The sequence below is a fragment of the Pangasianodon hypophthalmus genome, chromosome 6 (genome assembly GCF_027358585.1).
Source record: "Pangasianodon hypophthalmus isolate fPanHyp1 chromosome 6, fPanHyp1.pri, whole genome shotgun sequence".
Lineage (NCBI taxonomy): Eukaryota > Metazoa > Chordata > Actinopteri > Siluriformes > Pangasiidae > Pangasianodon > Pangasianodon hypophthalmus.
Genome location: NC_069715.1, coordinates 6,205,771 through 6,218,882, shown reverse-complemented (window position 1 = coordinate 6,218,882; position 13,112 = coordinate 6,205,771). Strand labels below are relative to the sequence as shown.

Genomic DNA, 13,112 nt, shown 5'->3' with positions numbered 1-13,112 from the left:
CCAGAAGTGTGTATATATATGAAAATATCAGAATGTAATCGTGTGAACATAGGAGACTTCTTCCACTGGATTTGCATCACAGCCCTCAGCAGGCAGAACGTTAACGGCCGGAAGCAGCTGCGCTGTTTTGGTCAGCACGCGCTCCTATCCGATTGGACGCGATGCGGTGGTCTGCTCTCTCGCGCTGACACTGATTGGATGCAACGGCACTGTTTGCTTTTGACTCCTCCTTCAAGGCGCTCTGATTGGTCCGACGGGGTGCGCGTGCAAGCTTACGAGTCAGCGATTGGTCGGGTGCCGCGTCACTCAAAAAAAAACAAAAAACCGAAAGGACACTCCGAATAAACGGGCGCATAAATCTTTAAATGGCATACTAAAAAGTATGTAATGTAGTACGCAAACATTTTAGGAGTCTCACTGAAAACTAAGTGCTACTAAACTACTTAGTATGTACTAGTACTATTAATAGTGCGCTATACAACTGAAATAGCATACTAGCGTACTAAGTAGGGATCTATTTCATGCATACTATGTTGATATACTAGTTAGTATGGTAGTGCGGATTTAGACAGATCGGCATGTACGATGCTGCTTCGCAAAGCCGGGGCTTAAAATGACGCAGTGGAAACAGCAAAGTTAAAGCAGTGTGTTTAATGACAGCATGTCGGAGGCTTTATTTCAGGCTAGACTACTCTGTTGTGTTGGTTTAATCGCTTGTTTCAGAGCTCAGAGCTGGGATTTCCATGCACACTCTGAGAGCGAGGGTGTGACGTCACGGGGTTTATTGTAAATACATGCAGCGAGTTTGACTCGGCCAGCAGAAAGCCTGGACTCTGCAGCAGGTAAACACTTCAGCATGGTTTCATCTGTATTTCTGCCTTTTAGTGATGGCTTTAAAGGTCTTCAGACATCATCAGATGATTTTTATTATTTTTTTTTCTTTCATCAGCTGTGCTTTCAGCTTGTGCTCTAGTTTCTTATCTCTGGCTTCAGGCAAGACTACAGGTGAATAGAGCCACTTTTATTACACTATTAAATTTAATTAATTTAATTATAAAAAAATATATCACAATCAAGCTTTGCTTAGTTGATTGCTGATATATTTTTATATATATATATATATTTTTTTGACTGGAACTTTACTCAAATATTTAAAATTTTTTTATAAATTTGTTTATGCAAACAAAGGCTAATTAAATATGCATATATTTGTATACATTTGTAATGCAACCAAAAATCTAATATGATGTTGATGTTGTTAGAATTAAAATATTTATTTCAATGTGAAGACACTTTTAAGAGGAAATATTTTTATTAACGGAAATGGAAAATTGGTTGGAAAATTATTCCTTTATTGTTTAATCAAGAAAAGTCTACACACTATTATGTTAAAATATTTTATGACAGTTTTTATTTTCAGTTTAAAATGGAAAATAGACTCCACCATCTTGGAAATTACTACGTAATATCCTTCTAATTAGGGATAGGAATAGGAATGAGCATGAAAAATGTCATGAGTGCAGTCCTGAAACTGAGATTATTCTTCCGAATATAGAAAAAAAAATAGGATTTTAAGGAGAACAGTTTAAATACAGTTGTTTCCAGTCTAGTAAGTGTGGTATATGAGGTTTATAAAGGACAATGACATGTAGATCGTAATGAATTTTTGTCATAATGACGTGTAGATCGTAATGACGTGTAGATCATAATGACGTGTAGATCTTAATGACGTGTAGATCATAATGACGTGTAGATCGTAATGACTTTTTGTCATAATGACGTGTAGATCGTAATGACGTGTAGATCGTAATGACGTGTAGATCTTAATGACGTGTAGATCATAATGACGTGTAGATCGTAATGACTTTTTGTCATAATGACGTGTAGATCTTAATGACGTGTAGATCATAATGACGTGTAGATCATAATGACGTGTAGATCATAATGACATGTAGATCATAATGACGTGTAGATCATAATGACGTGTAGATCTTAATGACGTGTAGATCATAATGACGTGTAGATCATAATGACAAGCTTATCAGGCATACATGACATGGAGTGACTGCGAAGTGGGCGGAGCTTAAGCATTCTTCGAAGTTGCTAAGTTTTAGATAGTACAGTTCTCATGAGTGGAAAAAAACAGTGAAATAAAAACATTTTTCTTCTCATATGTACAGAAGATGTTATAAATTTCATAAACTGTAAAAAGTGCTCCATTTCTACCTGTATTGTCTTGCCTTTCTTTTCGTTTCTATACGTAAGTATGGCGGACGCTCCACATGTTCAGATTTTAACAAGCGTGTAATTATTAATATGGTGAACTTTCTGGAAGGAGATGTTTATTTAGCATTTATGGAAGGAGTCTCCAGTATCAGCGTTTTGTAACAGTCAGACGTAAAGTTGTAACTATGTTTTTCGACACGGACATGCGCTTTGCGGTCTCTCTGTAACACGATAAACTGCATTTTTGTCGTCTTATTAACTTTAAGAGAGAGAAAAAAGAGAAGCTGGGGTGGGAATGACTGTTTATAGCTGCTATAACGTAAGTGAGAAGAGGAACTAACTTGTTTCAAGGAATGTTTCACAACATAACTAAATGAAACGTAACTATAAAAGGATAAAAAGTATGATGTCATCAAAAGTATGATATATGACTCCTTTAATTCCTCTCTGCGGCGTGTGATCATCATCTCAATGCTACATAATGTTCCTCTTCATCTTGTTGACTTGTAAAAGTTTTCAGGTTGTTTAGTGCCTGGAGTGTAATGCTGTGTGTTGTGGTTGTTTAAGGGTGTCAGTACAATTTCACTCGTATTTTCTTAGCCCACATACACAGCCAAACACACACACACACACACACACACACATCCACACACACACACACACACACACACACACACTTTCACAAATACACATATACATAAACACAGATTTTCCACTGGATCCACACTGTTGGTTTTGTAACTTGAGCTACTGGGAGACACGAGGTCTCTCCTTGAGTTGACATCTGTCACTGTGTGTGTGTGTGTGTGTGTGCACGCACATGTGTTTGCACATGTGGATAAACAGGTGTTCAACAGCCTAGAGAGACACTGTCCTTTTACTTAACGCAAAAACTGACCTCCGTGACGAAGACTGTGGAACACATTGGCTCAGTAGATGTTACATTAGATGTTATGAAAGCTTATAATGTGTTATAACACAGTGCTGTTGATTAATTTTCTACAGCAGCACAGCTTGGACAGTAGTGCTGGCTGTACATTTTACGTTTTAATATGTTATCATTTTTATAGTAACAACTTACACAGCGACTTGTACAACAGACGCTTCACATGAATGGATTAAAAAATGTATGTAATCCTTGATATGATTTTACGAATTTTAAGTTTGCAACGTGGTACATTCTTCAGAACAGAGAAGTTTCCAGAGTCTCATAAACATGGCAGAATTTCTGCCTTATAAAGTTCAAGGGACAGAAAAAAAGATCTGGTTAATAACTGTTTGGAGCTGCTATAAGTGATAACAGGAACTAACTTCTTTCATGGATGTTCCACAACGTTAAATGTAACTATAAATGGATAAAAAAATATGACATGTCATTTTTTAATGAATACAAAATTGTAATTGTTGTCAATGTGCTGCGGTATAAGAGGAATAAAACGCTTCAGGTTATGCCGTTATTGGAAAATAACCAACTCTGGATTGGTAATAGTAACTCTGCTTTGCATCTGGCCCAGTTGTTGATTATTTCCCTATAATAGCATGCTCCTGAGAGTTCATTACGAGAAAGTTGTTATAAGTCTGAAGCGATCCACTAATTAGTCAAAAATCATCACACTGGAGCTCACTCACAAATCTATTATTATTAAAATGTAAACTAAAGTGGGCAAACCTTCAGACACGTTTTCTAGAGCGCTTGAGTGTGTGGGAATCGTACCATGTCAAGCCCACAGGAAGTGTTTGTGGGTGGCCTGTCTGTTACTCTGACACCAAAGTAGACTGCTTTATGCCTTGATTTTCACACAGCGCACTGTTTTGAAAAACCGCAGAAGATTACCAAAGTGTCTTAGGGTGTTGTTTTTCTGAGCTGGCGTATTAGTCAGGACTTTATCTCAACCAACCTGTATTAATCTCTTTCAGTTTGGCTTCTGTAATCTGATTAGGAGTGTGTTTTGGTGGCAGCGAGAGCATCCGAGTTGTGATGAATAAAAATAGTCTTGTGCATCTGCATGATCTGAACAAAATGCTGTGTTACAGTTAGAGATCGGCGCACGATGCGATTAGGGGAGGATGATGGGACAGAAATATCATATCAGGATATTCGAAGACATTTCTACGATCCACAATATGTATCGTGGTATACTGTATATGTAGGTTTGCTAAAAAACTGCCAGTTAAACAGCAGTGTTAATGTAACACTGGAAAGAAAAATAATTTAACACTGGAAAGAAGGTTATAATTGAACAATTTTTAAAAAATTCAATCAGCAGAAAACTTATTTTAAAAAGAAATTTACAAAAAATATATCGAGATACTCACAATATATCAGAAAAATGTATTGTGACAATATTTATCACCACATTATATCGTCCTATCTCCCAGCCCTAGATGTGATTGCTGTATACCTTGTGATACATTTCAACACACTGATGAAGTCTTACTTTGATTACTGTGTATCTCTTTTTTTTTCTTTTAACAAAATTAGTTTCTATTTGTTGCATCTTGTGATGACTGTGATTCATTGAAACGCTGACAGAAACTCATCTTGTGCTAGATTACCCAATAAAACATTTAGCAATCAGTTATAGAGAGTTTGTCTACATATTTCAGGTTTTGGAGATATTCAAGTATTGCGATAATGATTAACAAATGTTAGCATGTTCAGCTTTACTGTAAGGGTTTGTCAGGAAGAATGGCATGCAGGAAGATCCGAGGAAGAAAAAGACCTGCTTTATCTGTGATAGAAAGCATATGGCAAAGAAGACTAGGATATAAATGTGTGGCGGTCTGGGAAAGCCCATCGGATGTACGTCGTGGCGGCTGAATTCTGGCGAGCAATAATGACCAAGATAGATACATGGGCAGACAGATAGATAGATAGATAGATAGATAGACAGACAGACAGACAGTTTTTCTACCTATAACATACTTCAACAGTTCCTCTTTAAGGAGAAAGTTTAACAAACATGGCTGTGAAAAGGCCAGTCAGGTTCAAAAACATGTTTTAAATGCTAGCTAGTTTGCTAGCTAAGAGCGCTTTCCTCATGCGCTGAATGTCACGCTTTGATCAAGTTGTTGTTTTATGTGCTGTAGTGAACTGATGTGTTTAGATTTAGATTGTAAACAGAATAAACACCAGCCGACAAATTATCCCTGATGCACACATGGCATCGCTGATACTGTAAAGATGCTGTGGATGAAGTTGTAATGTTTGAGTGCCAACAGAACTAAACTCACTGAATGACTCAGTGATTATTTCCACGCCGACATCCGTGTGAACAGAGATCAGTCGAGTCTAAAGAGATACGATGCTTGTGGTTATCAAATGCTGTGACTAACTTTTACCTCAGAGGAAGAGACTGATGTAGATGATACTGATAATCAGACTGACTACACATTTTCCGTTGTAATCTTTGATAAACTGAGTGGTTGTTTTTCTTATGAAATCAATAAACCGGAGTTGATTTCAGACAGGCAATGTGTTGGCGTCGTTCAGTGGAATTGGAATGAAATCTTGAAATGCGGTTTTATTAGCATCTTTGGAGGAAATCAGATTTTAAAATGCTTAGGTCTTTCTTCTGGTTGAGCTACCTACCAAAGAGACACACATTTCACTTTAAAGCCTGCAGTTTCCAGAACTATATATAGTTGCAAAGTCAATATTTCACTATGTGAAGGGTCTTCCTAGGCCACCACACACATACACTCACAAGCCTGAAGACAAGCCTTCACTAATCCACAGTACAGAACACAAAAAAAAAGGATGGATGACAGTGATGGATGAGTAGAGCTGGATCTAAAACGATCTCGCAGATGGAGGCTAATTGTATGTTAAGGATGTGGGTTTATGACTGTAATTGGGATGAAGTGATTGTAGCTATTAGCTGTGCTTAGTGGAGATTGTAGGTCTCGATGAGGGCCACAGGAGGGTTCATGATTCATCAACTTCCTATTCTTCAGAGGTCCACTTTCTGCAAATTTTGGTGAAATTTCTTTTCTGCGTATGTGTGTGTGTGTGTGTGTGTGTATACCATGGCAGTCTCATGATATCAGTTTCATAAGAATTTGCATGACTCATTTCATATGAAGTGTTCTAGATAGTCAGGAATAGGGAAAAGGGGCGGGGTTAGAGGTTGAATTCATTTATTCAATCCAGCAAAATAATTAACTGATTCTATGCTATTACTGCTGCACTATGCCAAAAGATTTTGTTATAATGTTACAATTTCACTGATTTTCCTTGTTAAATATTAATCTTTACAAAAACGTTTCATTAAAAATCTCTGAACTTTGCTAGCAAATACTTAAATACTCAAATACTCAAAATCATATCTTTGTTGTTGTTGTCTAACTTCTAACCCCGCCCCTTACCCTTTTACCCTATATGCACATTCTTACGAATATTTTGAAGAAGAAGAATCAGAAGCTGATAAATCATCAGCTTTCCTGTGTCCCTCCTCTAGACCTACAATCTCTGCTTGCACAACTAATATTGTGAAGTAACAATAAAAGTTTTTGTTAGCAATGTTCAGAAATTAAGAAATAAGATAAGAATAAAAATAAAGAAAAAATAAATATAATAAAGCTAAAAATAAAAAATGTTTGGATCCAAATATTCTAAGATTATTTGAATAGTATATATACAATAATCTGATGTCCTTTAGACTTTAGAACTGAAACTTTGCCATCTAAAAAATGTATTTAATTATATTTTATGTTAACCATCTTATTGTCGCACCTACTACTGCTGTTTCTAGAGCTTCACTGAGCTTAAAAATGAAAATAAAAATTAAAATCGCTCATACATTTTGCCTTCATCCTCAGTTTTTTATTGTATTTTGCTGTACATATTGTGATATCATCTATTTTTGTTTATTTTTTTTGTCTTTATATATCTTTAATTTATCTTTTTTCTTCTTATGTTATTATTTTAATGTTTAGAAAAAAGTTTTTAAAAACTTAGTAAAAGTTACCTCAAAAATATAACCAAAGACTAAAAAATATGTACATTAAGGTGTTGAAATAAATAAAATAAGGTGTTGGAATTGAAAAAAATTGTCTGATTTAGTTAAATTGTAGATACCTGACATATTTTCCTGAGAAATTATCAGATTATTTTTGCCACTTTTTTATTTTTAGTACTGTAGGTATGAGACACAAGGACTAAGAAAAAAATATTGGACACAAAATGACCTGATATCAGTTTAGGCAATTGTCAGATAGAAAAATTGTCATGAATTTCTTTTTTTTTTTTCTTCCCTTTACAGACAGAGGTCAGAGAATAAACATTAATCTTTTAAAGTGGCAGCTTACTACACAGTTATTCTTCATAAAGCATATTATTCAGCGACAACTATAAATTATTCAGTAGTTATGAGAGTGAAGAATGTAAGGCTGAGTCTCTGCCTGGAGTTTAGGGGAGTTTAACGTGTGCAGTTTCATTTGCAGCAATTTCTGCTCTCGACAGTATCAGGACAGGACAGTTCAGTAGAGTTCCAGCACTTTCTGAGTATATTGGAGTAATATCTGTCCTGTCATGCTTGTCAATGTTTCTGTACTGGTAATGTCTCAGCCCATTTCTCCTCAAAGCTCTGTATCCAGACAGTGTTATTTACAGCCTCGTGTGTGACGTGGTTAGTGGTTTAGATTAGGATATTGTTGTCTGGATGTAGTGAAAGTGACTTTATTCATCCGCCCGTCTGACTCCACGGGGAGTTTCCGCTGCCTCTGAAACAAAGCTGACCTGAATAGAGGAGGAGATGAAACAGCGGCGTGTCAGACGTGCATGTTCCTCGAACGGCTGCGGAAAAGAGATTTTACTCGACTGAACGCTGTTCAACTCTCTTCGGTAACAAACTCGATTCATTCATGTCTGTTTATTTTAAAAGTCTTTGAGTCTAATAAAGCTTTTTTTTTCCTGTGTATGTCCAGGAAAGATATGTCACTGAAGACATAAGCAACATAATCCAGGCAGGGGAAGTGAAAAGTCATAACCTTTAACACATGGAAACACTCGACAATAACGTCACATGATAAACTCTGGTTTTGAGCACTAAATCCATAAAGTTGTGTTGATGTTTAGTTGGTCAGCTAAACAAAGTGTACATTGTGCATTTATTTGCCGCAGTGTAATCTTAACTAATTCATAAATTCTTTAGCTAGTCAAGTCATAGCTCCAATGATGTCCAATTAACTAGGCTATAAAGCTTAATATAATTTCAGTAGAAACTATGACAAGCTAATTATGTGCGTTTATACAGAGTGAGTACTCGAATCCCTCGGAGAGGCGTCTCCTGATGAATGAATGTCTCTGGTGATGAAGCATTGGGTTCGTGTCCTCGACAAAATTGCAGGAAGACCTTAACATTTCAGCTGTGATCTGTTATGATCCGTTGCTTGATTTAGTGTTTAAATGTAAGGCAATGTGTGTATTGTGCAAGCTCAGTTTATTCACTGTTTCCCCTCATCTCTGAAAAGATCTCATGTCTGTGAGAATAATATATATATATATATATATATATCCAGCAAAGTCACTGCACCTGAAAAGACCAAAGTATGGAGAGAAATTATGGAGGTACATTTGGTGTCGTCCATCCAGCGTAATATAAGTGAGGTCAGAAGAAAAGGGTTTGACACAAAAACTGAGTTAAAAAAAATGTATAACTGCTGATTGACGGAGTTTCTCTGCTACCTGGGGAGGCCAAACCATGATAAAGCTGACCAGATGCCATGGCACAATCACACACACTCACACACCCATTCACACACTACAGACAATTTGGAAATGCCAGTCAGCCTACAACGCATGTCTCTGGACGGGGGAGGAAACCGGAGTACCCAGGGGAAAACCCCTGAAACATGGGGAGAACATGCAAACTCCGTGCACACAAGGCGGAGGCGGGATTTAAATCCCCAGCCCCGGAGGTGCGAGGCAACAGTGCTAACCACTAAGCCACTGCGCCCCACACGTGTTAACTCTTCCAGTAATATCAATTTTGGCATTTGCATCACCATCTGCACAGGCCAGCACACCCTCCAATACGGCGGCATTTTTATTGTTCTTAATTGAACAACTTGCTTTATTTGTCTTAAAATGGATTTGGGTCGACTTGCTGTCTTTTTTTTTTCACATATATACACACACGCGCACACACACACACATATATATATAATTTTAAAAAAGATTTTGTGTGTGTATTTGAAATAAATAAGCGATTTAAATTTGACAGCCTAATTCATATATTAAAATGCAGCAGTTAATTGCAAAGATTCAAAGTTGATCAGTTAGTCTTCTTATGTGTAAATCCACACACACTCAGGAGTAGGATACGAACGTTTTCCCAAATTCATGAGATTTTCATGAATACCAGTTTTTTTGATGATTTATGCATAAATCCGTTAGTATCCAGCTTGATAAATGAGGCCCAGTGTCTCTGGTGATGTAGCATCATGTTTGCCTCCTCGACAAAATGGCAGAAAGACCTTAACATTTCAGCTGCAATCTGTGATGATGTGTTGTGGCAGAATATTTTTACATGTAAAATATTTTTATTTCAGTCTGGCTAGCATGTTCCTTTTCGCCTGATGAAGTGTTTAAAAAGCGAGGCGATTGTGTATTGTGCTAGCTCGGTTTATTCACTGTTTCCCTTCATATTCCTGATACTGGAAAGATTGTCTAGCAGTCGTACAAGCTAATTAATATGACTAGTTCCTAAAATTAAATCCTACCATCAGCCAGACCGCTTGGAGTGTGCTGCGTTTGAACAAACATATCCAATGGGAAGGTTTCTTTTTGTGAAAGTAAGAAGTAGAGTTCTTTTTTCTCTGGTTGTTGGATGAGTGAAGTGGGAAACAGATCACTGGGAGTCTGAACCTGATTGTCCAGCGGGCAGCTGTAATGAAAAACTGATGGTCTGGATACATATTCTGCTTGTTGTGGTCACCTGGGCTTCAGTACGGTGTTGTTGCTGTGAATTACTGTAAATAACATTTGCTATTTTTACACTTTCTGTGGCTTTCAGTGTGTCTGGTTTGACCTATTTTTCGTACCTACCACTTCTAGCTACCTAGTAGAAACCTTTGGCTTTACAAGTACATGACAGGCTTCATTTAATCACAGAACAGAAAAAAGTCACTCACTTTTCTAAATAGATCAGTGATTTTACAGGATAAACTTTTTTTTTTTGGTGTATATACATGTTGGTCTGGGAAAACCAGTTGGATATCACGCTGGCTGAATTCTGGCAAACATACCGATTGTTTTTGGCAAACAAAATTGTTTTTTTCCTGCCAGTAGTGTAGGTTAACACCTCTGCTTTATGAAACCATAAATATATTTCCTCAAAATGATGTAGAAGTGTTGATGTAAAACTGTCTAGGCATTCTGCAGAGATCATGTTAGATAGATAAGGAAGTAGTGCAGCAAACATGTTTACATCTGTGAACGAAGGTGGTTAGACATAGTTTGCATAATGATACTTATTTATTTATTTATTTGTGTGTGTTATTTATTAAATCTGAAATGAAATGCAAATGAGTTCAATATAAACGTATAGCAGTTGCCTTTAGACAATCAGTGTGTTCAATGGAGTCTGAATTAAATCATTAACTGCAATTATCTCCTTCGTTACTTCTGATGGAGATAGATTCTGGAAAGTGTGTAGTTTTCAGAAGTCCATATAGAAGAAAATGTCAACATTTCACCAGGTGAAGGGTTTTCCCAGGCCATCACACATTTTTCATTCCGTGGTGTCAAAACATCCTTATGTGAACTGAAAAAAAAGGACACATTTCATTAGAGCAGTGTTTCTTAATCCTGGTCCATGCTAACAACTCACGCGGTTTAACCTTTATTTGTGTTTAGGTGTGTTAATTACCTGATGAGCTGAAGTACCAGAAGAGAAAACACCAATAGCAGGATTGAGAAACATTACATTAGAGTGTAGCAAATCCATGTTCCACTTTTTCCCCAGTGTGATTAAAATCAGAGCAATCCAGCAGCACTGCTATTGGCAGGACGATGATGTAGTTCCTCCTGTTCCACTTACAGTGTGCAGAATGAATGCAAATCTGCACTTCCACGTCTCATCGAGTGTGCTGCCAAATTACACACTCAAACATATTTATTCATTCACATCCACGTTTATTGACACTCATCTGAGAGAAGCGTTTATCCGAAGCGAGGCAGACTGCACTCCAAGCAGAGATGAGCAGTTGATAGTTAAGGGTCTTGTTTAGGTTTTAAACTTTCCTGATTTAAACTTTCAGGTCACTAGAAGTGTCTACACAATTTCATATTACAAATGATACAAAATGATATGAAATTACAGGATACAAAACGACAAGCTGGATTAAACAGCCTGGTTATTTTAAGTTATGTAAATATGAATACAAAATTATATGAGTAGAGAAAGTTACTACATAAAGTTCTCGGAAGCACAGGTCGGAATAACTGCACTCGTACCTGAGCAAGAGAAAGAGCCAAAATCTGCAGAAGAACAGTGTCAAGTTCTCCAAGATGCTTGGAGCAACCTTTCATCTTTTTCCTTATTAAACTGCATGACTATATTCCTGAGAAAATTAATGCAGTTGTATAATATTTGTTTACATTTTGCTGCTCGTTATAGTGATATCTGCATATTTACAATATGTACATTTATTTTAGTATTTGCATGTTATAAATTTGTTTATGCCTCCGCCACTGAGTGGTAGAGGCATTATGTTTTCGGGCTGTCCGTCCATCCATCCATCCGAGATACGCTTTAGTGCGATATCTCAAGAGCGAGTGGTTGAATGTTTGTAGGATTTATATGGAATTATCACTGTAACCAGCACATCAAGGTCACAGCAAGGCCAAATGTCTAACATTGTTTTTCTGAAATTTTCATCCATATCTGGGAACGCATATCAGATCAGTTTATTTTGGGATACAGAAATACACAGATTCTGTTTTAGATTTTTAGATTCCGTATGATGTATGAGGTGAACTGCATTGCTCAAATTATTATTATTATATTATTATTATTATAATACATATCTATATGTCAATAAAAATGTATATTTACTGTAGTAGCCTTATTTAATTTCTGCAGCTTATTTCACTTTTTAATTCATTACATTATGTTTTATTCCTATTTAAAATAGAAGAATATTAATATAATTAATCTAAAGTACTCCAAACACCTAATCTCCAACCCACAGACAACTGCAAAAGTAGCCTAACCTTTTCTGTAAAAAAATGAGGACCTGGCAACCCACTCACATTTCTAAATGGATCAGTGATTTTGCTGGGTAAAAAACTTTTTTATTTAAAAATTTTTTTTTTGGTGTTTATGTATGTTGGGCTGGGAAAACCAGTTGGAAGCTGACTGGTTGGAGATAGTCCTTTCTGCAGAACCCAAAGTCCAGGGGGTGGAGCTGAACCTGATCCAGTTCCTCCTATAACCCCTAACCGCTAATGCACAAGACACTCTACAACACAAACAACACACTAATCCAGCCTGAAACACACTGAGTTGTCTTCACCCCCTGGATTTTGGTTCGACTTCGCCCATGTAGGAGGAGCTGGATCAGGTCTGACTCCACCCTCTGGACCTCGTTGTACTTGCTCAGAGTAATTTAGGTGTTAGTAAAGTTGCATTACATCCTGATTGGCTGATTGCCTGATGCAGGCCAAGTGGAAAAAACATTCGTAGATTGTATGTACAAATGTATGCAGGTGGTTTAAAAACCTGCCACATGATACATAAATGATAAAGTTCTCAATTCAGCTGATTCCACAGATAAGTGAAAGACGAGCATGTTTGTGCATTCCAGATGTATTTGTGAACCATTTTTTAAATTTCTGAAATACAGTATATTTGTGCATCTCATTTTATTTAATTGTGGAC

At 36.8% G+C, this 13,112-nt stretch overlaps 1 protein-coding gene across 5 annotated transcripts in view; it reads left to right on the top strand.

Annotated features, from left to right (window-relative positions):
* The first annotated feature begins 386 nt into the window (after nucleotides 1–386).
* gramd1bb (GRAM domain containing 1Bb) overlaps nucleotides 387–13,112 on the top strand; it is an 89,060-nt gene continuing 76,334 nt past the window's right edge. The window contains exons 1-2 of one of the 5 annotated variants that reach the window (XM_053234801.1): nucleotides 387–842; nucleotides 950–1,005. The gene's annotated coding sequence lies outside the window, so the exon portion shown is untranslated. The other 4 variants (XM_053234805.1, XM_053234800.1, XM_053234804.1 and 1 more) reach the window with 4 other exon arrangements.